Raw genomic sequence first — 27,523 nt, 5'->3', positions numbered from 1 at the left:
TCTAGGATGTCACTATCCCTACCGCCCTGCTATGCTCTTGACCGAGAGTCAGGACAATCTCACTCGCCTCAACTAAGAATCAAGAGGTCATTCCAATTCGGAAACCCAATTCATCTAATCCTTGTTTCAGATGTTCAGAAATAGGATTTTAATCCATTTGTGTTTTTCTAAGTGTTGCCATGGGAACGCTAAATTTCCTCAATCTACTATATCAGAAAGAGAAGTTTTGAATCATCTCCTGAGAGCTTATCCAAAGTGTCAGTTTAAAGATAACATCTTGTGAGACAAAGACATTGTCCCTCAGAACGTGTTATAAACTTGGAGGAATTTGCTGTTACGTAGGGATGCAATTCTAATTATCTAAAAAATCCAGTTCTAGGATGCAAGGGGTAAAAGTAGAGTGACGTCTCTCACCATCACATCCATGCCTCACTTGGGGAATTTTTGCCTCTTATCTTCAGGTTGGTAGATTAGAGGTCCTGGTTCTGGGGATGCTGGAGATGGGGCAAAATTCATTAAAATTTAACAGACTGTGGGTTAAAGCCTAAGTACAGCTGCCACCAGGCTAATTTTGTCTCTCCTTTGTATAGGCTTCAGGCAAGGAAAGGAATAGCCATTCTGGCAGGGATGACTGTTTATCATGAGAACATAGGGTTTTTGCTATATGATGGGGACATGGACAAGCCGGTCTCAAAAATCAATAGATTTACTAAGATACGGTGCAAGGAACCATTTGAGCAACTGCAATCTGACCAGTGTAAAAGGACTGCAGTGTTGGGGTGCAGAGTGGCTATCTGGCATGCAGCACTATGGGTGGGATAGGGATAGGTGCACCTGTTTCATTCTTCAGAATAAGCAACGTGAAGTAACAGAAGTACTTTGTTGCGCAGGAGAGGAATCTAGAATGGATGGTAGAGAGGGGAGTAACAAATCTAATTCACGACCTGGGACCAACTGCAGGTGGTTATAAAGTAACTGCAACTGGCTATTCCCCTGCAACATCAGAGGAAGAACAGACTAGATTCAATGGGGGTCTGAGTGAATCTAAGCAACGCAAAGGGTGGGACTTAAGTAGATGCTGTTGGTGCATCTTGTATCCTCTAAACATCAAACTATATATTCCGAAGGCTGCCTACACACCGACTATCTGTTCCTCTCTGCCTGGGTTTTCTGGCTAAAAGAGCGTGCTCAATCTGTGTGCAGAGAGAGCTGGACCTGTTGGAGAGTTACTGTCCCATAATCAATACTCATCCCCAAAACTGGTCAATAAAATTCCTCTTCAGCCTTCTCATGTCCTGTACTATTTTCTTAGTCCCCTAGAGAACCGATCTCCAGTTCCCAGAAGCAATACACATTCTGGCGAAAGTTCCTTTATTGGCTTCATTTCCTCCTGTCTCACATTTTCACTCATTTACTCATATTTCCTTGGCGCATGTACCAAATAAACTACTTGAACTTAAATTATTTTATCAGGATCTGCTCCTGAGGATTCTGCTCCAGAATAAGACAATCTGGCTTGACAATTTTGGCTGTTCCGATTTGAAGTATTAAAAATAATTATGGGGTGCCTGGGTGGCACAGCAGTTAAGCGTCTGCCTTTGGCTCAGGGCGTGATCCCGGTGTTCTGGGATCGAGCCCCACATCAGGCTCCTCCACTATGAGCCTGCTTCTTCCTCTCCCACTCCCCCTGCTTGTGTTCCCTCTCTCGCTGGCTGTCTCTGTCGAATAAATAAATAAAAAATCTTAAAAAAAAACTTAAAAGCTTAAAAATAATTATTAACTTACGTTAAAAAAACACTATAATAAGCTAATAAAATTTAAAATAAATTCAAACAAAACAAAAATACCAGAAATGTTAATTAGCAAATGATAAAAGTAATAAAATAGGATAATTATTTAATAGTTGATGGGGAAATTAGGTATACACTCTATAAAATATTTCCGCATCATATGAAAATTCTAGATAAGTTAGATTCTTAAATAAAATTGAGAATATAAATTACTAGGTGATCAAACAGATGAAAATGCTGCTAAATATAAGAGCAAGATTTCCTAAACCAAAGGTGAATTTAGGATCTATGAAATTATTTTAAGATAAATAAGTTAAAATACATTTTAAAAGTCTATCAAAAGTACTAAAATAAAAAAATCGAATAGAAACATACTAAGTTTTATTACTGGCAATTAAAAATATCTGCTATCACATATGATAACATATATATCATAACCTATTTGGAAGTATTGGATGAAGAAAGCATTATGGTAAAAAGTATAAAATTTTATTAATATAAAAATAAAAGATGTACCAGCTCAATGAAAATGAATTAACAAAATACTCTTCCAAATCAATCTGTACCTTTAAAACTATGATAGGATATATTACTTATAAGATATGGCATAGTTTTACCTGGAACTTAAACTCTCTGAGAGCAAATACCTAAGGGCAGCTCAGTCATACTTGCAAAAGATAATATAGTGTGACTTTCTCTACAAAGTATCTTGGCTTCCTATGAAGTTATTATAGTGTTAGTATGGTATTGGCCTAAGATATAGAATAAAACGACCCATCAATAGACCCCTGTATCCATAAAATTTTTATAAAGATGGAGATTGCTTGTAGATCAGCTAGGAAGGACATACCTTTTACTAAACGATGGTGGGGAAAAAGCGTTACCTGTATGGAGCTAATATGCATACTTAACCTCACATCATACGTAAAAGTCAGTTTAATTTGGATTCGTAGTGTATGTGAGGAAAGGAAATCTTTGAACAGTTAGGAAATATAGGATGATATCTTGTTATACCAGGAAAAGGAAAACTTTCTTAATAGAAAATATTGATCATTAAGTTTAGAATTTTTGAAATTATATATAATGACTGTATAGAGAGTTGTTTAGAAAGTGTTTGGCAAACAACTTCAAAGAAAAATGAAGACATGAAAAAAGCAATTCACGAAGGAGAAAATACAAAAATTCCAGAATCTTGAAAGGTTACCGATCTTATTAATTATGCAAAACATCTGTTAAACCAGAAAAACATTCCTTACACTCATACCAGATGAGCAAAACCTAAGACTTATGTCAATTCCCCTTAAGGTCAGGGGTGTGTGAGTATTGTAAAAATTGCTCTTATATGCTGGATTACATTCATCAGTCACAAAAAACCCACAGAATTAGGAGATTTAGAGTCTCATTTTTCTTGACCTTCTTGATTTTAGTTTTCCATTTGAATACTATGGCAATGTAGCTATTATTTGTTTTTTATTTTTAATAGTTTTTTTTTTTTAATTTCAACTACTAATTTGCAGAATCTGGTAGGTTGTGTTTTCTCCAGGAACAGGGAAAGTGATTCAGTATATACCCGTAGACTCTGTGTGTGTGTGTGTGTGTGTGTGTGTGTGTGTGTGGTAAAATACGTAACATGAAATCCCCTTCACTGCTTTTATAAGAACTTTTCTAATTTCTTCACATAGCTCTTTAATTTTCTCAGGTGCTAATCATGTTTCTGATTTTCTTCAGTAGGCACCAGCCCAGCTGAAACTTCAGCACATATAAAATAAAAATAAAATAAAGACATAAAATATAGCTTAAAAACTTTTTCATTTTTCTTCTACCTTTGCTTGTTGTGGGTCTCCATTTTGACATCTTAAATAGAATACAGAATTTTCTGAATAAGATGTCCTAATGTAGACACAACTATGGATTTCATTGAAAATGATAGACCCTTCAAGATGTAATTTATTCTAGACATTATGTTTTTTGTGATCTCAATTCCCCTCAAGCCTTTTAAGGGACAAGAGGAGTTTAATTACATTCACCGTAATTAATTATAGTTACTTTTTATCCACAATTAACATTACAATCTGCTTAAGATTTTGTTTATTGACTCACTAGTAAATAGAAGTCTTCTGGATGCTAGCTACTTTACAATGTGTTACAATAATTAAAACATACGCATACCAATTCTCATTTCTGAAATACCTATTATTCTTCACTGATCTCTCACCCTATATCAAGTGTTTAATATTGCCCTAAGATATATTGAAATGTCTTTTTAAAAATGCTTTGTCCAATAATTTGTAGTTCTGTGTAGCCTGAGAATATCTGTCAATCAGAGAAAGTTACATTTGATTTTACTTGGGATATCTTTAAAACATAAACATTAAAGGGATACCTTCAAATCCTGCAAATAAATACAGAAATGAATATAAAGACGGTAATAATTGTGGGGATACAGATTTTCAAGTATTTCTAATTTTTAAAAATATAATTTAGTTAGAATATTTCAAGTAGAACAGGTAGAAAATACAAAGAATTTTGGAAAGAGGGAGCATAAGTCACAGAGTTACCATAATATATGTATTTTAATTTTATGTATTAAAAATACTAGAGTGGAACAAAATATCAATAACAAATAAATCTGTATAGACTCGAGGGGGAAAGCATAGAATTAAGTTATTGGAGAATGGATGTTTTTCCCCCTCAGTAAAATCATTCAAATATTTGGTAAAATATTTAGATATAAAATTAAGTTTGATTTCACCTAAATCCTATGCCCCAATAAATATTAATGTTATTATATAAAATGACATTACAGAATTCCAGAAGTTTCCCATCATGTACAACTTCAATAAAAAGTCACTAAGATGAACTGTATTTAGCTAAATAAAACTTTAAACAGCTTTGTGTCAAGATAGCATGACTTACACTGTGACTTATGACTAGAAAAAGTCATATTAAAATACGATATTTAAAAGTTGACCATTTTAAATATGAAATTATTTCATATAAACCAATATAAAAGTTATAAAAGTCCCATTTGACAATGTATTAATTCATAGATGTTTTACTTCAAAAAAAAAAGCCCAAGTGGTTAATGGATGGATCTTCACTAGTAATAATAATGGATAAAATTAAACAAATATAGAATCAATAATGTTTTACAAATCTAATACTTTGATTTAGAACTATGTTTTAAACAAAGATAGCACATGGAAATTTTTTTTTTTTTAAAGAAAAAAGCAGTTACACACAGTTATGTCTACATATCCAGGACTTTGGGCAAGATCACAATCCAGAAATCCCCTTGTAAATATCCTCTTGATAGAATTACAAATTCTTCTAAAATATACTGTATCATAATGTTCACTAATTGCAAAGCAATGTATAAAAATGGTTGGAAATAACCTAAATAAAAGAGAAGCAAACCAATAATTTTTATATACCCATGTGATAGACCCTAGGATTTAAAAAGTTTTCAAATAATATAATGGCATTAGAAAGTAACTACATTTTTAGAAGTGGACCATGTTGAGTAGAAAATATTGAAGTATTAACTATATCAAAAAGTGTTTCTAGAAAAAACTGGAAAAATTTATAAAACTATCCACATAATTGTGCTTTTAGTTTGTGTTTAATACCTATTCTCCATAATAAAAGAATTCTATATTCATAATTACAGTGTCTTTATAAGGGAAGCTCAAAGTTTAAATGCAGCAGTACTCTAGAAGCAGTCAGTGGTCAGAGAGCTTGCAGATTTCACTGCCAAAATAGAGTAGTGAGATTAAATCAGGTACAGAGTGAGTAAAAAAGATAATCAAGAAAATAGAAGTTGAGAAATAACCATCAATCAAAAATCAAGGAGGCAGTGAGTAGAGCAGCCAAAACACACCAAACACAAGCGAATTTCCACGAGACAGCGGTTTTCAACAGAAAGCTTACTTTTATTTTTGCCAAATAACGTGGTAGCACAAACCTGTGGGTCAAATTAATGAATGCTAGGGCAGTGTGTCTGAAGTGTGCTTCATTTAGGAAAAGAAATTGTCAAATAGGTCATAGTTTTTTCAGGTGTTCCATGTTGCTGACAGGTTGACTAAAATTCATACGTAGTATGCTTACTCACTTCTGTACTGAAATACGTGTACACTAAACAGGTAATACTAATAAAAATACATATAATTATAAAATCTTCCTCTAAAATATTTTAGTGTTCCTGATGTATATCTTTATAACCTTTTGACCTTTTTGTCAGTTTTAAGTGAATCTTACTTGAAGTTTGTTTTCTTTTCAAACTTACTATTCTAGTATTTATTTATAACGTATATATTTTATAGCCTAATAACCCATACATAGAATGAGTGAAAATATTCTTCCAAATGGATTCTATGGTTATTGTATCTGCCATATAATATTGTACTCTAAATAAAACAGACCTACACATATCTTTGCAGGTATAAATGTATCTTCACCCTTCCTGTTTAAGCACGCATACATACACATACACACACACACATTTTTATACAGTAGAGTTCTCTTAAGTTATCTGATTAAACGTATTTTAAAAATATTGAATACATATGGCAGTATGTTTTCTGAAAGTTTGGTGCAATTTTACAAAGGTAGCATTAGTATTTGAATAGCAATTTAACTGCAGCTTTAATATATATATTTTACTTATAATAGAATTGCTGAAAATAATGTTCAAGTATATATTCATTTAAAGTGAAAGGGTTTTATGTATAATTCATTTACTTAACCAAATATCTATGCTAATCAGATAGGCACAGAGTATACAATCCTGAACAGTTTCTGTTCTCATAGAACTTATCTAAATAATAATAACCATAACAGTACCATCTAGCAGCTATCAAACTATTAAATGAACCAGGCAACAATTTAACTCCTTTACCTACATTAACTAATTTCCCTTCACAGTAATTCTCAGGCATAGGTGTAATTCCCACTTTCTTGAAGAAGGCTCTGTCACAAGTGGGTTAAATAACTTGCCCAAGATTATACTGCATATATGCAGTAAAATGGAATTTGAACACTAGTCAAGAAAAAAGGAATTTAACAGTACATGAATATATTTATTTAAGCTAATGAAGTTAACGGTGTAGGAATTATCAGAATGCTATAGCAGATACTATCACAGGGAAATCTGTGTGGTCAGTGAGAATGTCCATGTAATTGACATGTAATCTGAGACCTGACCCATGAGAAGAAGCCGTTCTTACCGAGAGTGGAGGGAAGATGACAAGACCAAGTGAAGGGCCTGGAAATACAAAAACCCTTTGCACATTTTTCTTTTGTATAACGTTTTTTTTCAAGTGGTTTGCCCATTGAAATATATTTTAAAAATACTATTTTTCATACTTAGCTCAGTAAATCATTTTGTAGAATCACTAAGAACTAGAGGCAGAAGTAAGAAGGAATGGTTATCGGAACAAAAATCACCAAATAACCTTATTTTTCACTACTTCTGGTGACGTTTTTGAAGATTTCAGAATATTTCCAATAATTTACTCAAATGAGAAAAATATTTTACATTTATCTGCATATTTCCCACTTCTGGCCCTCTGTTTCTGTGTAGAGGTTCTAATTTCCATCTGTTATCGTTTTCCTTCTGCCTATAAAAATTTTTTAAAAATATTTCTTATAATCAAGTTCAAAGTTCAAATGGAATGACTACTCTCAGCATATGCTTATGTGATAAAGCATTTTGCCTATATTTTGCATATATTTTTGAGAAATCTATTCAGACATTATAGAAATCTGTGTTTACAGTGCTACATTTAAAAGATGTTCCTCCGTTGATCTCTGGTAGTGTGGTTCCCACCCCAAACTCTTAGTAACACTTTCCATTATTCCTCAGTATGAAAGATTTCTTTTTCTCTAGCTTCAACATTTTAAATTTTGATTTTCGGAAGTTTGACTACATTACACCATTTATTTTTTTACATTTTTCCTAATTTCTGGAAAACTCTTAAGACCTTGGGACAAAGATTTCTAAGGTAAAATACAAAGCATGAATGGGAACAGGAGCAGTGAAAAATTGACGAATTCCTTAAAAGTTACAAACTCTGGCCCTTGTAAAGACACCGTTAAGGAAGACAAAACTGTAAGACAAAAAATAAGACACACCATAAACTGGGCAAAGATATTCACTACCCACATCTGTCAAAGTCATACTCTGATTAGAAAATGAGATAAACTTCCCCAAAGGTTATGTGAATGACTGATAGTACATGAAAAGATTTTTGACATCACTGATTAGGGAAGCACATAATAAAACTATCATATGGTACACCACACACTCACTAAAATGATTAAAATTAAAAGAGATGAACAAGAAAGATGTACACAAACTCTCATTTCTGTCCTTGATGTAAAATTTCATACCCATTTTATCCAACATCGTAGCTGTTTCTTAAAGTTCAACATGCACATACCACATGACTCAGCAATTCCACTCTGGTATTTACTGAGAAGAAATGGAAACATGCCTCCACACAAACTTAGAATTTTATAACATCTTGATTCTTAGTAGCTCCAAACTAGAAACAACCTGAACATTCACCAAAAATACTCAAAACGTGATATATCCACACAATGTAATACTATTCAGTAATAAATAGTAATAAATGCCAGCCAGCTGCTAATCTATACAACAAATGTATACTGATCTCCACGAACCACGTGGAAGAAGCCCAACACAAAGAATATACACAGTAGGACTCATTTATCTCTAGAAAAGACAAATCTAATGTATGGTGACCAAAATACAACCCTTTTTGCTGTGAAGAGCATGTGGAATTGACATGGAACAGACAAAAGGAACTTTATGTTGATGGAGCTGTTCCATATCTGGATTGTGGTTGTGGATGCATGGGTGTATATATTTGTCAAAATTCATTGAACTATACAATTAAAATGTATTTTTTTTTACTAAAGCTATACCTAAACAAAGTTAATTTTAAGAGACTGTAAGATCTTTGTACTATATATGTTGCTGCCCATTAAAGTCCAACAACCAATGGATTTTGTTCATATAGAAAACATTGGGTTATGTTTCCAATGTTGACCTTCTTTTAATCACTTCCTACTTTTCATATCTCATATGTGACATTTTCCGACAGTCTGACAACTTCCCTCCCTCTTAAACTTCCTGAGATTCATTAAAAATCTCTACACTTAAAAAAAAAAAAAAAGGAATCACTACACTTCTGTTTACATGTTTTCCTATTCACTAAGGACAGAGTAAATATAGAAAGGTCAAAGGAAATATCAAGCAAGAAGGTAGGGCTTAAGAAAGATTGAGAAAAGAAGGAAATAAGATACTGAATTTTTTCACAAAGACATAAAAATAAACTAAGAAGTTTTACTGTAGTCAAGATGGAAAGGAAAGAAGCAAATAACGTACCAAAGAACAACCTGGTGATAGAGATATTCTAGAGTAGTGATAATTAAGTGGATAGGTTTAAAAAAATTAGTAATGCCTCCTTTGAGAAAATCCTGAGACTTATTACATGACATACGTATACATACAAAAGCAGTAAGACCCTGGGTATTCATTCATGTAAGCTTTTCATTGATATGCTATGGTTTGTTTTTGGTTTGTTTTTATAATTTTTATTTTGTTATGTTAGTCACCATATAGTATATCCTTAGTTTCGGATGTAATGTTCCATGATTCATTATTTGCATATAACACCCAGTACACCATGCAATATGTGCCCTCCTTAATACCCATCACCGGCCTATCCCAATCCCCTACCCCCCTCCCCTCTGAAGCCCTCAGTTTGTTTCCCAGAGTTCACAGTCTCTCATGGTTCATTCCCCCTTCTGTTTACCCCCCCTTCATTCTTCCCTTCCTTCTCCTACGATCTTCCTATTTCTTATGTTTCATAAATTCTGTTCTTAAAGCTTCTAATCTGTCCTGGCACCAGCCCCTTGAGACACTCGGTCAAGCTGTTTACTTTGACTGGGATTCAGTTATTCAACCTCTATTGTGAAGGGGAGAGGGGTTTTGAGTCAGCTTCAAATTTTCAGGTAAGTGTTATGTCAAGAGGAAAATGTATAAATTCTAGAATACTAAATCAAAATTTCTATAAATCTTGCCTTTCTTTCCATATAGTAAAATTAGTCATAATAGGACAGTTAAATAGAACACAGCTTTGCTCAGGCAGCTACTTTAAGTTTTGATGTTAACAGATACTTATTTAGTGAGGCAAAATAAAAGAGCAAGACTGAGATTTACAGTCAAATAAAATTCATAGGGCTAGTTTTAATAGAGCTTTATTCTTTCATACATCTTTTTACTTATTTATATGCAGTATTATACAAATTGGTGGTCACTTTCTGCAGACACTTTAATGTATTCCGATTGCTCAGTAATGTACTAATATAACAGCTCAAGTATTTTTTCAAAAACTACCCAATGAATAAAGCGCTTACAAATTTGGAACCTGGAAGAATTCCCGCAGGAGTTTCTAAACTTTGGATATTTGAAACTAGCTACCCACTAGGATGAGGTCTTAATAACTGTAACGTATCTAGACTAATATTGCAATGGGCTTTCTCCAGAAGATCCAGGGTGCCACGTAATAGGTCAGCATTCAAGTTTCAAATTTAGTGCCAGTAATGGAGATGCAGAAGTTTATCCCTTCATAGTGGAGTACAGTCTCAGTATTGGCTTAGGTACTGGAATGGAGAGTATATTTAGCATAGCTATATGGAGATTATGTTCTTCTTGGCCTTAATATCCTTATCCTTGTGATTTTGCAATAAATGTTTAATCATTTGTCAAAGTCTTGCCTTTTTTGGCATTGGTTCCTAGCCTTAGGTTTGAACACAATGATTCTTTCTTCAAAACTAAGGATGGATATATCAAAATCACCACTTCACAGGTAAAGCAGTTATTTTGTCTCTAGCAACACTCTTACATGAATATTAATAGCAACGGCAGTTGACTCATTCATAAATCTCAGGGCATTTCGGTCTGTAGTGATTCCAATACCTATTTTGGATTGATGCTGGGAGTCATTAAAATAAAGTGGTGTATCACTGTTAATTGTTTATCCTAAATTAGGTGACTGAAAAATTATTCTCACAATCTTAGAAGATACTCAATGCAATAGAAATGCTCCTTCTCCTTGTACTTTGCCTGGATCTTTCGCCTCTCTGAATTATTCCCTATGGTGAAAGGCTTATATCTGCCTGGGCTACTGCACTATCAAATGTGTATCTGGTCAAAAGTTTGCATCAAAATACTTATTGACGGGATCCGTTGCAGTATTAATCTTTGAAGTAAATGACCCGTCTCCATGTCACTGACAAATACAAAGCAGTTTGGGACGGTGCTATGCAATTTCTCAGATTGATAAGGACCTCAACTTTTTTTCTGTTCTGGAATATATTCACAAATGCATAGGCAGTGTCAAGATCAACACCAACTCCAGTTTTCTTTGATATAATTGCTAGGGAAATTTAATACAACATGTGGGAGAAAACAGTAGATACCAGGCTAACATTGAATAGGAATAGAAGTTAAATTTTAGAAGACTAAATTTATTGTAAAATTATTCTCTAATTGTACTACTTAGGGATTATTTAATCCAACATTCTTATGTTAAACACCAATGAGGCTCTTAATTATAAAATTTAGCTTGTAAAGGCCAAGCCAATCAGTTATTGGTAGAGCAATAAGCATCTAATGTCTTAGTTTCAATCCGAGGTTACTTCTAGTTATAAACAAAGCATCAGTTTGGTAAGCTCTGAGAAATAATATTACTTTACTTCAAACAAAAAAAAAATCTACTTTGAATTTCAAATTGTAAGACTGATGCTAAAAAGTACAAAAGGATGGCACACGTTTTTAAAATAGTTTCTGGCCTTGTCAATTTTTGCCATTCTAACTGGTGTAAGGTGGTATCTCAATGTGGTTTTGAGAATGGCAAAAATTGACAAGGCAAGAAACAACAAATGCTGGAGAGGATGTGGAGAAAGGGGAACCCTCTTACACTGTTGGTGGGAATGCATGTTGGTACAGCCACTTTGGCAAACAGCGTGGAAGTTCCTCAAAAAGTTAAAAACAGAGCTACCCTATGACCCAGCAATTGCACTATTGGGTATTTACTGCAAAGATACAGACGTGGTGAAGAGAAGGGCCATATGCACCTCAACGTTCATAGCAGCATTGCCCACAATAGCCAAACTGTGGAAGGAGCTGAGATGCCCTTCAACAGACGAATGGATAAAGAAAATGTGGTCTATATATACAATGGAATATTACTCAGCCATCAGAAAGAATGATTACCCAACATTTACATCAACATGGATGGGACTGGAGGAGATTATGCTAAGTGAAATAAGTCAAGCAGAGATAGACAATTATCATATGGTTTCACTCATTTGTGGAACATAAGGAATAGCAGGGAGATTGGTAGGAGAAGGAAGGGGAAAATGAAGGGGGAGTAAACACAGGGGGAAATGAACCACGAGAACCACTATGGACTCCAGGAAACAAACTGAGGGTTTTAGAGGGGAGGGAGTGGGGAGACAGGCTAGCCCGGTGATGGGTATTAAGGAGGGCACGTATTGCATGGAGCACTGGGTGTTATACGCAAACAATGAATCATGGAACACTACATCAAAAACCAATGATCTACTGTATGGTGAATAACATAATAAAAAAATAGTTAAAATAAAATAAAACAAAATAAAATAAAATAGTTTCTGGAGAGTTCATCCCAATTTGAAATACCTGTGATCTTCTATGGATAAGACTTATGAAACACAAACTCATTGTAACTAACACATACCTTAACCAAAGTATTAGGAAAATTAAAAAATATTAAATTGCTTTTCACTAGAGACAAAAATCCAAATCATTGCCTACCACAAATTTAATAGAATGAATCAATACCACAGCAAATCTACACATCTGTTTTTGCCATGTAATCAACATTTGAAAACATCAGCCACAATGTCTTTATCTTGTTTATTTTACATAAAAGGAATAAGGTTTATTTTTGAGAACTTCTGAGACAATAACTCATCCAATATTAATACAGGACTTAAGCTGATAACAAACAGTTCCCTGGTTGATAGAGTATGTGTGTTTTGCTTACCATTGTTACCTGTGATGTCTAGAACTCACTACCTGCTTAATAAATGGATCACTTAATTTACCCAATAGACACTAAATAATTCCCTGGTGTATTCCAACTCCAGCCAGAAGAGTACCACCAACCCTGACAGAACTCACTCTTTACCTCACTCTTTTCCCAATAACCTCAGCAGTAAAAGGACAACGGGGATGTAGAAAAGCAGGTATGACTAGGCAATAGCGCCTCTCAAATTTGCATGGCATATATTTTAGAAGTTGAATTTAATAGATTATGAGCTAGATGAGGGAAAACAGGATTTCTATTTCGACTTTTTAACTTTCGTTTCTACCACTGGACTTTATTAGGTAGGGACATAAAATGTATTTAATGAATATTAAATCTAATGAATTATATCATGTGTTATGTAAAGAAAAATGGTTTTAGGTAGATGTTGGACAGTGAAAGGTATACTGGTTTCTGATTGCTACTTGCAACAAATTACCGCCAAGAGCTTAAGCAACTGTCACTAAAAAGATTTCAATAACTGGTCTCTTTTTAGGAGTATTTGGAAGGGATTCATATTTAGGCGGGAGGGATGGATAAGAAGATCTATATAAAACCTCACATCTAGTGATTTCTGTTATTACCAATTTATAAATATCAAGTTGTTTGGTGAAAAATGTCTCTTTGTGGAACTGATTTAAATGGTTACGATACTGTGATCCATTTTTTATGATCTAACTAGTTGTTAAAATACACCATTTAGAATAAACACCGCAATACTGTTTAAGCCACATGCTAATACTAAGAGTACCTGTTCTAATGACCTACCTTTCAGTATGCATAGGAAGTATGACTCTCCCCTATTTTAAAAATACACTTACCTTAAAAGATACATTTACCTTTTACATTCAATGTGATCTAATGGAATAATATTTCTATAGTCTATTATGTGCAAAGTCTTGTTTTATGCACTGTGGGGGAATCTAGAAATGAGAATGCAGGGATTCTTATCCCAAGGGATTAACTTTATCAATTGCATGCATTTCCATTTAAAACAGTCAACCCTTTCATTCTTCTGACTAATCAATAGGTATAAACAAAAAACAATTTGCACAGTTAGAGTTGCTTTAGCTAGTGCCTGGTTTGCTGTGAGGCTGATATTATTTATCTCACTTCTAGAAAAAGAATCCATGATTCATGCTAAACAAATTTAGATTAAAAACAGTTATCTACTCTTCTATTAAAATATCTAATCATACTAATTTCATCAGATTCCTAAAAGGTGGTTTATGGAATCAATCAATGGGAAAATGGATATAATTATAAAATTAGAGTTCTTGTATTTTACATGGAAGGCTTATTCTAACAGATTAATACCTGTTATGAAGTATTAAATCTTCATGATTCTAACAATTAAATCAATAACTCATCGTGGAGCATTTCTCCAGTGAAGGTTTGAGTAATAAAAAGTTGTTAAATTTTAACTACTTAAAATATGTGTACCTTTAAGTGTTTTGTGTTTAAATTTCCTAGATTTAAATCAAGGAGCACAAGCCAAGTTGAACTTCAATTACTAAAACAGTCTTTTTTTAAATTTCTGGGTAGAAAATATAACGCGACTTTAAAAAGAAAATAGTGAAGAATAATATTTGAAATAAAATTCCCATTTAAAACATCAAAACAGATAATTGGTTCTTCCTCATGCTGCTGTTGTGTCTCTGGAGGCTGCAGGCTTAAATGACACTGATTATACCTGTGCCTCTAATGCATTATTCATGAAATTGGTGACAGAGCATCTTCAAACAGCCTGTCATTTTCCATTACATTCCATCAAAGAACCATATGCTGCTCTCCCAGTGTACTGATACTGAGGCATACTTAACATACTCCGGCATATGGACACATTATAGGCTTTCTGATGAGCTTCTGAAAATACTTATGCAGTGCTTTCAATGGCCTTTATGATTATGCAGTGCTTTGACTAACAGGCTTCAACAAAGGAGGCCAGAGGTAGCTTTCAGATATTAGACCGAAGGTAGAACACTAAAGCTTTCTGGACTTTTTTTCCTTACCTGTCAAATGGGGTTAACAAGGTGGTTGTGAATATGAAATGTAATACAAGTGTGTGAATGCTCTCAGGGTCTGTCGGAACAATGATGCTAAGTGTTAATTGTACCCGCTAGGTTTCCAGTATTTAGACAGGTAATAGAAGCATAAAGGAATTTTCAGAGAAGTAAAATGCACTTCAGAATTTTAATGAATGAAAGCTGTGCATATTTATCTTGGAGCAGTCAACATTTTACAAAATATGTTCTTCCACCATTTAGAAAGTCGGCCGCGAGACCGCTCAGTTAACCTATAAGGAATTCTTGTGGCTAGGAGACTGGCATATTTTAAAAACCTTACTCCATTAGCTACACTGAAGACTTTTTTTCTGTCTTGTCAATGCCATGTGCCTTTGGATGATAATATTTATCTCCATGTTTACATTACTCTGAAAAGCAATGTTACATTTTTTATCAGTTGGAAACACAGTCAGATTAGGTTTGATTATTAAAATAGGAAACTTCTTTCTCCTCACCCTGCTTTTGATGATCAGTTGACAATGGTTGCAAAGAGTTCATATCCTGCTGACCCTCTACCCAAGCACATTAAAGATTTATTGGCTTAAAGATTAAGAAAATAACCAATGCCTTTAGACATGCAATATCCTTTAAAACTTAATAAAGTTATCTCAACTTTGCATTTTGGGATTATTCTCATTGCTTTTGCAGGCAGGAATGAATATCATTCTCACCAAATGGAAAACAAAGTCTAAAAATAGACTACATAAATCCCTTTAGAGTGACAATGCAGGGAGACAATTTGTCCGCTAATAATCCGGAGCTCAGAGTGGGTTTACAAGGAGTTAATATCAGAAGAGAAGTACTTGATATTAGTGAGAGTATGTGGATTTTGACATGCTCGGCTTGGCTTCTACTGAGAAAGTATTTGAGATAAAGAAATTTGAAAATTAGAAAGACAATTGATTTGCATATAATGCTTTTAGCGCCCGTTAACTGGAATCTATTACAGGAACCACTGATATTTACCAGAGTAGAGATTTATGGCTGAGACTGCTGTAGAGAGCAATAGAGGTTTCACTTTTTTTTGATAATGCAGTTGACCTCAGAGAATGTTTATATAGTAAACTGTTTTTCTTTTCAGGATTATTTGAAAGCTATTACATTTGAGTCACATCAAGTGACCGAAAATATTGTCTATTTGACCCATGGTAAGAATGACAGATCAGAGGTCAGAAGGCATGTATGCACATGATAAATTATATGGATAATACATACATTCTATATACACTATATGGATTACATATATAGTTGTATATACAAAACATAGGGCTTCTTTTCCCCCTGAAAATGAAGATAGCAGTAACAGAGCTTGACCCACTAGAAGAGGCAGGCATAAAACCTTTGTTTAATGTATGTGTGCATGTCTATACCTATGCATACATGGAGATATGCCTATATTTGCCTTATAAATTTGTTCACATTTTACAGTATAGAGATCTGTAACCTTTATGTACTCTGATCATGTCACTCCAGCCTTCAAAATCATTCTTAGTAAGAATAAGAAACTCAATATCTGAGATTCTGTCAATTGATCTGTGCTATGTTATGAGATGTTTTGTTTTTAGTCTGTATAGAAAATGCATGTTACTTTTCAGAACTGATGTAGTAATCAATGTTAACTTCTCTTCCATCTGTAGATTTGAAGTTCTTATTCACTGAATTTATGAATATTGTAACAAATGACATTTAACATATGAACTATCATTTTAGAGTTTGATTAGCACTTTGGAATATCATGATTAATATACTTTCAAATTAACCCCATACACTAAATTATCAAAATCAAAGACAATTTTAAGTATTTTTAACAAAGTTTATATTGCACAAAAGATAGTGATTAGAACATTTAACTCCTCTTTCATTTACATTTAGTTTTTACTTCATCTGATGTTTACATCTGGACACTTTTATAGTGTCTCTCAACTGTTGATTAGGTCCTTCATTTTGTCCATTTTATGTAAGGCGTCAGTCTGCTTCCGATAGGTGTGAAAAGATAGAGGTATGTAGCTGCGATTCATATCCTAGTAGCTTTCCTTCTGTTTACGCTGTCTCCCATCCATTTTGGAGATGGGTGGCTACCCACCAGCATTTCTCTGCCTTTCTGACCCCCAGATACACATTCCCAGCTAGAAGCTGAGATCAAACACCAGAGTTGCCTACATCACAGCCTTGGGCTATCTTTTCAGGACACTGGTTTCATGCTCAATATTCTCATTTGCTTTTCTCTGCTATTATTGAAGTTACATGGTTTTCCTCCTGTACTGTTAGCATGTGATCTCCATCAAATAATTGAGTATTAAGCTATTCTTGGGATAAGCCTACTTGGTCAAGACATTATTCTTAGTACATATTGTGGTATTTCCTTGGATAATATTTTAAGGATTTTTAGAGGCTCACAAGGGATATTACTCTGTAGTGTACTTTTGAAATATTGTCAGGGAACGCAGTAATATTCCTCTTATCTTCTGGGTTCAGTGCTGGGGCCCATGTAGCAAACTTATAAAACACAGATTAAAAAAAAAAAAAAAGTTTACAGGCCTATGTGAGGGAGTTCAAAGACAAATGTGGCCCAAGGGGGCGGCCAGATGGTTGAGGCTTACGTACCACGTTAGGCTAGATAAAAGGGGTTGAGGGCTTCTAGACAGGGGGAGGAGTTAGGAGAGCAGAGGGAACATGTAGTGAATAAGCATTGCCTTGCTGCGCGCGCAGTCTCACAGCTGTCTGAGCAGCTGACACGACGGACTTTACAAGTGGAAGTTTCCTTGTAGAAAAAGTAGAATTTTTGTTTAACAAAAGGGGAATCTTATACTTTATTTCTAGGCAGTGAGGGGGAGAAATAAAGAGCTTTCCCTGCATCTGCTAGTTTCCCATTGCCTTTAACTCAAAATAATCCACACCCCAAAGAGGCATGTTTGGGGATAACCTATGCAGGTAACCTTCAATATCGCATACCGGCTTCAAGGTTAAGCTGACATATTAACACAAGTTGGATTGTTTCCCTACTGTTCTGTTTTCTGGAAAAATAAACTGATTTTGTTTTTTTTTCTTAAATATTTGGTAAATTCTACCGGAAAGACCATTTAAATTTGGAGTTTGTCAGAATTTAATGTATTGGGTTATTTACATTAGTTTCATATTGTCCTATATACTAATAATTGGATAGGTGAGATTTCTCATAACAATTTTAAAATATACAATTCAGTGGACTGTAGTGTATATACTATGCTGTGTAATCACTACCAGTTTCCAGTTCATATTATTTACCATCCCCCCAAAAACCATGCTCAATAGCACTCATTCCCTATTACCCTCCCAGTTCCAGAAAACCATTCACTTGGTTGCTGTAGTCTATTTTCTAGAGCCTGACAGAGATTCTGAAAATTTAGCTTGATTTGTTTATGTGGGAAGAGATTCTGTGGGACCTGCCTACACTGCCATGTCCCCATCATTTCTTTACGATCAATAATGTCTCACATTTCAGGAGTCATTGTAATTTAGAATTTGAGATTTGAATTTTTTTATAGCAAAGTTGTGAGTGATGCATAATTATCTTCAACAGTTAATAAAACCAAATTTCTGTGAGATTGGGACTTTGTCATTGTCTGCTATGACAAAGAAAAACATTTAACCAGTACCTCTTATGCGCCATATGGTATCCTAGGAGATGTACATTATCTCTTCTATTCATAACATGAAATTCGAACTCAGAATTTCCATCCCAGTTTTAGTATGGTTTCCTCAACAAATTACATTTGCTTAATACTTCAGAGTTGAATAGGTTTAATCTGCACTTTGTAGTTGAGAAACTAATGTACACGTGTGGCCTAGACCACAGGGCTAAGATGAACACTTGAAGTGTAAATTCCCATCTCCAACTTCTAAACAAATGCAGTTTTACTCTACCGTCTGTCTTACCACACACCCACCATTTATATCCTACTCTATTAAAATGCTAACCAAATGCTCTCCCCTTTATGATGAGATGATTTGTCTGTGTTGTGTATAATTTAGCAACAGCTAGCTAATTATCATTGATTTCAGAGAATTAGCTTATGTCACCTGAATATCGAAGTATTTCTAGCAGAACAAAGCAGCATGCAACTTGAAATATACTTGATGGTCCTTGCAGGGTATTCTGTTCTAAGCAGAAAAAAGCTTTTGATTTCAAGTTTGATTTTGAAGCAGTAATATCTCAGCTAGTAAAAGTGTCAGCTTCGTGGTGGATAATGTAGTGATGTACATGAAATGTAATAGTGGCAAGATGTTTCTTGGGCTTTTTATTATAAATATTGTATAAATGTTGACCTCTACCCAGCCCCTTGGAGATTTAGGTGTCTGTTTGAATATCTCAGACAGATTTTGTCATATCACTATATTCTCATATGTGCCTTTTGAAATTGTGCTCTTAAAAATGACACGATTTATGGAACCCATAAAGAACATGATTTCTCTAGAGTTTTAGGTGATTCTAGAGAAATATTGAAAAGCATGCCATATTATTAAGTAGAATTAGAACTTTCCTCTAGGCAGTTATATAAGGGGTTTAAGAAGTATTTAAACATCAAATGAGCTGGCCCTTTAAGTGTTCCCTAAATATACGATAGAAGATGTGATCTATAGATATTGTAACAATTTACATTCAAATGATTGTTTTCTACTTCAAATTAAGACAGGTTTCCTAATTTTCTGTAATATTTTATCATTTAGTAAAATTGAGCATCGGGTTATATCTTTGAAACTAGTTTTTCCCAACACATTGTAAAAGGCACATTGTTTTTCTCTTTTGCTCTTATGTTAAGGTTACTAATACCAGAAGCAGAACAGGGGAAGATACCGAAATATTTCAAACCAGAAATTTAAATATTATTGGGAATTCATTCCAGTTCAGAGTGATACTGTGTTGAATGGTGTTAGCACTTTGGAGACATCAAGTGATTATCAACAGAGGCAAGAGAATAACCCATTTTTTTGTAAAGAATTTTATGCATATTTTTTGGCACCTAGCATTCCCTTTTCCTGCCTATTTCCTTAGCCCAATTCCCTAATCTTCCAGTAAGTCTTGTGAGGCACCCAGTCTCAATATATTTATTCTCTAGATCAGTTTATTTGGGACTACCTGACTGGTCAGAAGATTGTTAGAAGCTCAAAGAAGTGGATCCTTGATGTAATTGGGGCTAGCGAAGTACTAACCAGTTAGTAAGCAAATATTGGAATACTGCAGACATGTATGCAACAGCTTGATGGTTAACCACGTTTCTTGCGGCCCTCTAGAATAAATTCTCCATCGAAGGCAAACTTTGAAAGCCATCAAGAATTACATGGCCATAGATGAGGTAGTTAAGTAACCCTAAAGAACAACCTGAAATCTCTCAATTCTTAGAATAGTCTAAACCATAGAACATTCCTAGATTTGTTTTAAAAGTATTTTTATAACATATATGTGGAGCAAGAATTTTACGCGGAGCAAGAATTCTTAACGCAAATACCAGCGCTGGTTTATTTCAAAGGAAGGGGAAATGTGATTCACAGCTTCATCAGATCTCCTATGTGAAGATTTGGATATTTATCAGGTAAGAGAATCTGAGAATTACAAAAGAGATTAAGGACTTGCAGTGTTATTTCCAACACTGTAACAACGTTTTCTTGGCAAATAGAGAAGCCCCTTCTTCAGGATTGGATATGCTGTAATTTACCACCCAATGGGTTCTGTGTAAGGGAAAACTAGTTGCCGTCCCTACAACAAAGGCGTAGTCTACAGTCTTATAGACTCTGATTAGATTTAGGTAACAAAGTATATTGGGTAACTTTATAAGAAATATTTTATTCTAGAAGAGTTACAGGGATTCGCTAATTTAAATTGGCAATGATCTAAGGAATATTTGGGATTAAGAATTGAATCTAAATTGAGATGAAGTTATCCATATGGTTTCACTAGTTATGTAATGGATTGAAATTTCAGACTCAGAAGTTAGGAGCAGTTATTTTCTTAAAACGTGGTTTTAGTTACATAAATCAAAGAATGAATGCTAAATAATATTATAGTATCAAAAACTTTGGTGTACCATAAAGAAATGACTTAGCTTATGAAGGCAGATATTTATCAAAAGCTATTCATACAAGGACGTATAAATGCCAGCTAGACATCGGGATCACTTCTCAAATACATTGGTTAGGGAAGTACTGGCTTCCTTTTAAAATGACTTTTTTGGCTTTTTAGTGGTTTTTTGTTTTGTTTTGTTTTTTGTTTGATCCAATACTGGGTAGTGATGTTACAGTTTCAGAAACCCTACCATTTCAATGGTGGTGAGAGGTATTTTTTTATCAGAAGCCACATGACAATTTTTAGTTTCTCTTTTCAATGGATCAATCAAAAACAAAAATTTTCAGTGTCATTATGGTGTTTGACCATGACAAGGGAAATTCAAATCCTATTATACTAAGGAAAGGAATAGAATCTAGATGATTCACTAGCATGCCTATTTGTACAATCATACCCATTGTTGAAAGATAATCAAAAAGTTTTGAGACCTTATTAAAAGCAGAATGTCCAAAGACGCATTGGTTAAAAGACATTGACCAGTTTAGATGCTGAGTAAATGCAAAAAGAGAACCTAAAAGCTAGCAAACCCTCATGACCAGTTTCAGAAACAAGTTACAACTTCTGATTTTTTAACACGGTTGAAATTTTCTGTATTTCTTTCCTTGCAATATACATGGGTTTATTGGTATTGGTTAACTGTATCATTTAATGCATGGGTTACGGAGACATACATAAGGAGGAATGGACTCCACTCAGCTTGCAGCTAGATACAGGAAGTGATAAAACTTTGGGCTGCCTGAGGGCAAAGGGGAAGAATATTCAATAGTTTAAGGAAAAGTTGAATTAAGTGAAGCTATTTATATCTGGAACCATATATATGGAAAGGTGGGTGTATATTAATGTTTGTAGCAACAACTGTGGATTAATTGGACATTTATCATTTTGGCTGTTTAGTATCTGAATCATTTTCCTCTGTTTAGAGACCGTGTATTGTGATGAGTCTTGGCAACTACCCCCAATTATTGAAATTAAAACATATTTGGTCCTTCACATTTTGATATTAGGCCACTGAAGACGTTCACACTTAAGAACTACCATATGCCAAACACTATTTTAGATACATGTGTAATATATTTATGAAGTATTATAAGGTGAATAAGACCAAAAAATGCATGACCCCTAGACAGTAAATATAATAAAAATATCAAATATAAAATATCAAATTACCTTTAAGGCAGAACAAGTATCTACCTTGTATTAATAACATCTAGAAGCTAAAGTTGTAGAATAAGCATATTTTAAGGTTTCTATTAATGGACAGATCAAAGATTTTTCAAAGTATTCTGTGGGCAGGGAAGTCAGTGGTAGAGAATCGGGAAAAATTGAGGAAATAGGGAGGGTGGGAGATGCTTAGAACAACTCGAGAAATCATTTGAAGACTTCTTCGAGAGATGGAGGCTGTTTAGGTTTTTAGATGGAACTGCTAAAAGTGATATTACTGCATGATACTTTAGCTGTCCTTTATCTCCCATTTCTGGGAGGCAGCCTCTCCATCCTTGGCATTTCCCCAGTGATAGTAGTATCTTTGTTATTCATGGTGGGACCTAAGAGTTTCTGATAGTGAGGTGACTCATAATGGGGATCTCAAAGATGAAATCATGCAATATGGCAGCTGGCCATGCCAGAAAAGCCAACCATGTGATTAGAACATTGGTGCTTTGAATCACATGATGTGGGTGCAATCTCTGAAGAAGGGAAGGAGAGATGGAGTTCAACCTCACAATCAATTCAATTAATTCCGACTTTCTAATACAAGCTCTGGACCCCTGAAGCTACCGTGGTCTGCTCTGGTTGACATTATTTTGTGCATATTGCTACACATCAGTGTGATTAACGTTCTGGGAAGGTGACATAGCCTAAACCCATGGGGAGAGGACAATGCAAGTGCCACATCTGGGACATTCTCAGACCTTCTATTATCCAGCTTTCCTTTTGACTGGTTCCAATTTGTAGCCTTTTTACCATGATAAAACTATGATATCAAGTATAGCCTTCCTGAACTCTGTAAATTGCTGTAGTGAATTAGCCAACCTGAAAAGCTAGTGGGAACCCCTGAATTGCAGTCTGTTAGTCAGAAAAGGAGGGTGGCTTCTGGGAACCCCCCATTTTGTGGCTGGTGCTTGAAGTGTGAGCCATCTTGTGGAAGACTATCTCCATCCTGTGAGGTTTAGCCCAGCTCCAGGTAGCCAGTATCAGATGTCACTGCACACAGAAAACAGGGATTTTTTTGTGCCCAAAGATAAGGAGTATAAATTGGGTGGGATTCTGTAGTATTCATGTTAAAACAAAGGAAATCTAAGAACACTATTTTAATTGAATAATTTTTAGTCTGTATTTGGGTAATGATTACAGCATTCTAAAGAGTTTTACTGCAAATAAATAGGACAGATTTCATTGCTTGTTTAAAAAGGAAATAAGGCTCTCTGCTGTCAAATCCATTTCATGCTTAAACAATTTCATCATGTTATCTGAGATATAAACTCATTCTAAGAATGCAATCATTCTGTTTATAAGACTCTCAAATATTAATTGCATTAATGAATAAGTAATTCTCTTACCTCCATCCAGCAGGGAAGTAGAGAGCAATGATTGACTTACCATTTACACCGTAGTCCCTCGTGATAACGGTTCTCTCATGAAGATGGTTTTGTTCTTTATTCCCAATCCGAATGGCCTGAAAAACCAGATCCAAATAGTTTAGTCATTTTTATTCACACTTGCAACTTTATCAAGCAAGACCAAACACTGAGAAAGTACAGCTATCGACAGAGTTTGGATTTGTGTCTTATTCAGCCTTGTATCCTCCCCACCTAGCAAGTGCCTGCCCTACAATACAAACTCAACAAATGAACGAGACACTGGATTGAGGATGGCTTTCTAGAACCTATAAATTATATATATTTTATTTATATATATACATATAAAATATATATATATTATATTAGAATATGGGCTATTCAATACAGATACAGAATACTTTTTTAATATTGGTACCTTTTAAGCTTAAGGTTTCAGAATATAAAGGTTGTCATTTAATAAAGGTTTTTAATCAATTGCACATCTATTTTTTTTTCTATTACTCAGTTTGTAAGGGATAATCAAAACTGATATCCAGATCACCCAAAATAATATATTTATCCAAGTAGAAAAGGTATTTTATATTCTAGGTCTTTGAAAAGACTATAGTAAATCTTTATTCTAACGAGATTTTATTGAAGTTTTCCAGTTAAAAAGTTGGTCAGAATGCAGGTACTTAGCCATTTTCCCCCTACAGTAGAAAAAAAAAATCTATACAAAATATGGAGTGGTTTACAAATTAAAATATATAAGTGTACAGTTCTCATACTCCTGTAGGAAATTTTTGAGGTATGAATAGGTGATACAATGTTAACTTCTCAGTGCTATTTACCAAGGAAAATATTTTTAATCAATGTTTTACAAGTTAATTTCTCATTAAAGTTGCTATTTTAATACCTTCACAACTTACTTTACTCAAATAATCTGCTAAAAATGATAAATACCAAATATTTAAATATGTGTTATGCTGCTCAATGTTTACCTCAATATTTACATAAAAATTGATCCAGAAGTCTTTATTTATGCTTTTCAAAAGTTTAGTTATTTAGGGGTGGCAGGGTGGTTCAGCCGGTTGGGCTGAGTCAAACTCTTGGTTTCAGCTCATGTCCTGATCTCAGGGTGTGACATGAGCCCAGTGTTGGGCTACGCACTCAGCAGGTAGTCTGCTTGAGATTCTTTTTCCTTCTCCCTCCTCTTCTGTCCCTTCCCCCACTCATGCACTATCTCTAAAATAAAATCTTTAAAAAGTGGTTAATTTTAATCCATATTTTTAAAACTATTCTAAATTATATTATGAGGAAGACATTGTCAAAAACAAATTTCACTAATTATCGTCATATACTCAAAAAAATTTTGAAAAAGTTAATTCTATACTTTGATAAAAAGAATCAGAAGCTTAAAAAAAAGGCTTCATCTCATAGGTTGTTGGCATAATCAGTTTCTAGAGAAGATAATTCTCATACACACCATTTTTTCTTCACTCTTGACTCTTTATAGTAATTATCAACATTCATTCAACTTTTTCTAGGTCCCCCAGTAGTTAATACTTTGGTCTTTTGCTTTCACTCATACGGTGTATAAAAACAGACACAAACTAAAGATAACAAAGCAGTGAAGGAAAAGAACTACCATCTCTTACACTGTTGATGCCCTAAATCACCCAACTCTGAAGCAGTCCATCACATTAGACAGGGTGACAGGGTTTAATTTAGTGTTCCATTACCTCCCAACGGAAGCATCGTGGTGGGGAGGGGGGAGGAGGTATATAGAGAGATGGGAAACTTTTTTTTGTTTACTTCATTTGCAAAATTTTATTTAGTTCTCACCATCTGCCTTCTGGTGTGGTGCAATTATCCCCATGATGTGGAAAAGGAAATCTCCGAACCAAGAGGCTAGGAGCTTGCTCAAGAACACAAATATCTGGTATGCAAAACCAGATAGGCCGACTCCAAAAACCTGTTGTCATTTTTATTGCCCTAGTCTTTGTTCCTTACCTTTCTCTACTCCCTGTCCCTTTACCGTGTAAGGTATGGGCTCAACCCATGCAAACTTGAAATATGGTGTATAGCAGCACCTAAAGATTATTACAGCCAATTTATCTTTGGAACAAAGGCAGAATATGTGATACGGAGACTGGTCTCTGACATACTGGGAGACCAATCCTTCTCATCCAAAAAGGCATTTTAGTTAACATGCAACCCATGATTCCAAAAGGGAAAAGGTACTCATTTTTTAAAGGTTTGTTTTTTGTTGTTGTTGTGGGTTTTTTTTTTTTTGTTTTTTGTTTTTTTTTTTTGTTTTTTTTTTAGGATTATTCGCCTAGTGTTCTATCTAAGCATGTTTTCCTATGTTTTACCACAGTTGGAAATGGGACTTTTTTTTTTAATGGAAAAGTCACACCTTGGATAATACAAAGTGAAGGATTCCATAAAAAGCTATGGACACACATGCTTATAGTGTTCTAGTAATAAAAGGAGGAATTTAGAAACAATTGGCAGTAATAAATATACTTAGATTCATTGCTGGGTGCATAAAAGTTAACAGCAATGGTTTCCTGCTAACCTGATTAACATGCAAAATATAGCATAGAGTTTGCTAACGCTGCCTTCAGCGATAAATGCGTTACATCCGTATCTAAAATACAGAGAATACCACCTGATTACACAGTCGCATATTACTATCTTAATACAAAAAGATTAATGGATCACTGAAGTCCTGAGAAGAATTGGCTTCTGAATAAAACAATACATGATTAAATTCAATTTATCACTAGACTTATGGCCCCAGTATTACAATTGGCCATTAAGAGAAGCAGGATGCTAGATACAGGCTCTTCACAACAAGCTGTATACAACTTTCCCCTGTGTTATTTGGAAGATCACACCTTGAGAAACTGCAAGATGGAAAAACTAGGCTCAGATGTACTATCAGAAAAACATACAGAATATCACCATAGTCATTTAAAGGCTGTCTAAGCCTTGGATTAGTATAACTGTGGCCTGAAATATTGATAGACAGAGACACAAACTGGAGCAATTCTGAAGCATGTTGACAATCCCTGGGTTAAGAGTGGGAGTTATCACTCAGCTGTCGTCAACATGGAGAATTTCCCTAGGCTGCCAGAGGCTTGTTATTTTTGTTATGTTTGAGATTGAAGCAAGCAGCAGCCGTACAGGAAGAGTTAAACTGGAACTTAAGTATGTCAAATAAATGGGAGCAAATATTTATTCAAGGCTGTTCTAAAAATCTGTATCAGAGAAAAGTTTCTCAGTTGTTGGACATCTTATAGTATAAAGGTGTTTAAGTGGATCATTCAATCTCATTTCATTTGAATGATGGAATGACTCAATTAATGGACAATATGAGGAGGTTCAAAATGATTGAACTGGCACATATTGGAGGTGAACTCGTATGTAGGCCATGAACTTTGACACATAGCTCTCATAGTAGGAGCTAATAAATATAAACCTAAATTTAGTTTCTCTTTTGAGAAGTAATCAGCTACATTTAATAATTAATTTATTATTGCCTAGAATCCTTGGTGCTTGGTAAAGTCAGCAGCTCTGCCTAGAGAATAAGGCATAGTTAGACGCAGCAGTACCAGAATTAGGGGTTGACCTACATATAAGGATGTTATATCTTCAAAACAGAGTTTCTCAACATGATTTTTTTTTTTTAATGGAACTTCATCCAGGAAGTCTTTTCTGAAGTAATGTTTTCACATTTTTGAAGCTGTTGGATTTTTGTACACAGAATTGTTAATTCCATTTTACTGGATATCATTGATATTTAATTGACCTAAGTGGACTTCATAAATTAAGGTGTGTC

The sequence above is a fragment of the Ursus maritimus genome, unplaced genomic scaffold (assembly GCF_017311325.1).
Source record: "Ursus maritimus isolate PB19 unplaced genomic scaffold, ASM1731132v1 scaffold_18, whole genome shotgun sequence".
Classification (NCBI taxonomy): domain Eukaryota; kingdom Metazoa; phylum Chordata; class Mammalia; order Carnivora; family Ursidae; genus Ursus; species Ursus maritimus.
Note: the sequence above shows the minus strand (reverse complement) of the source record.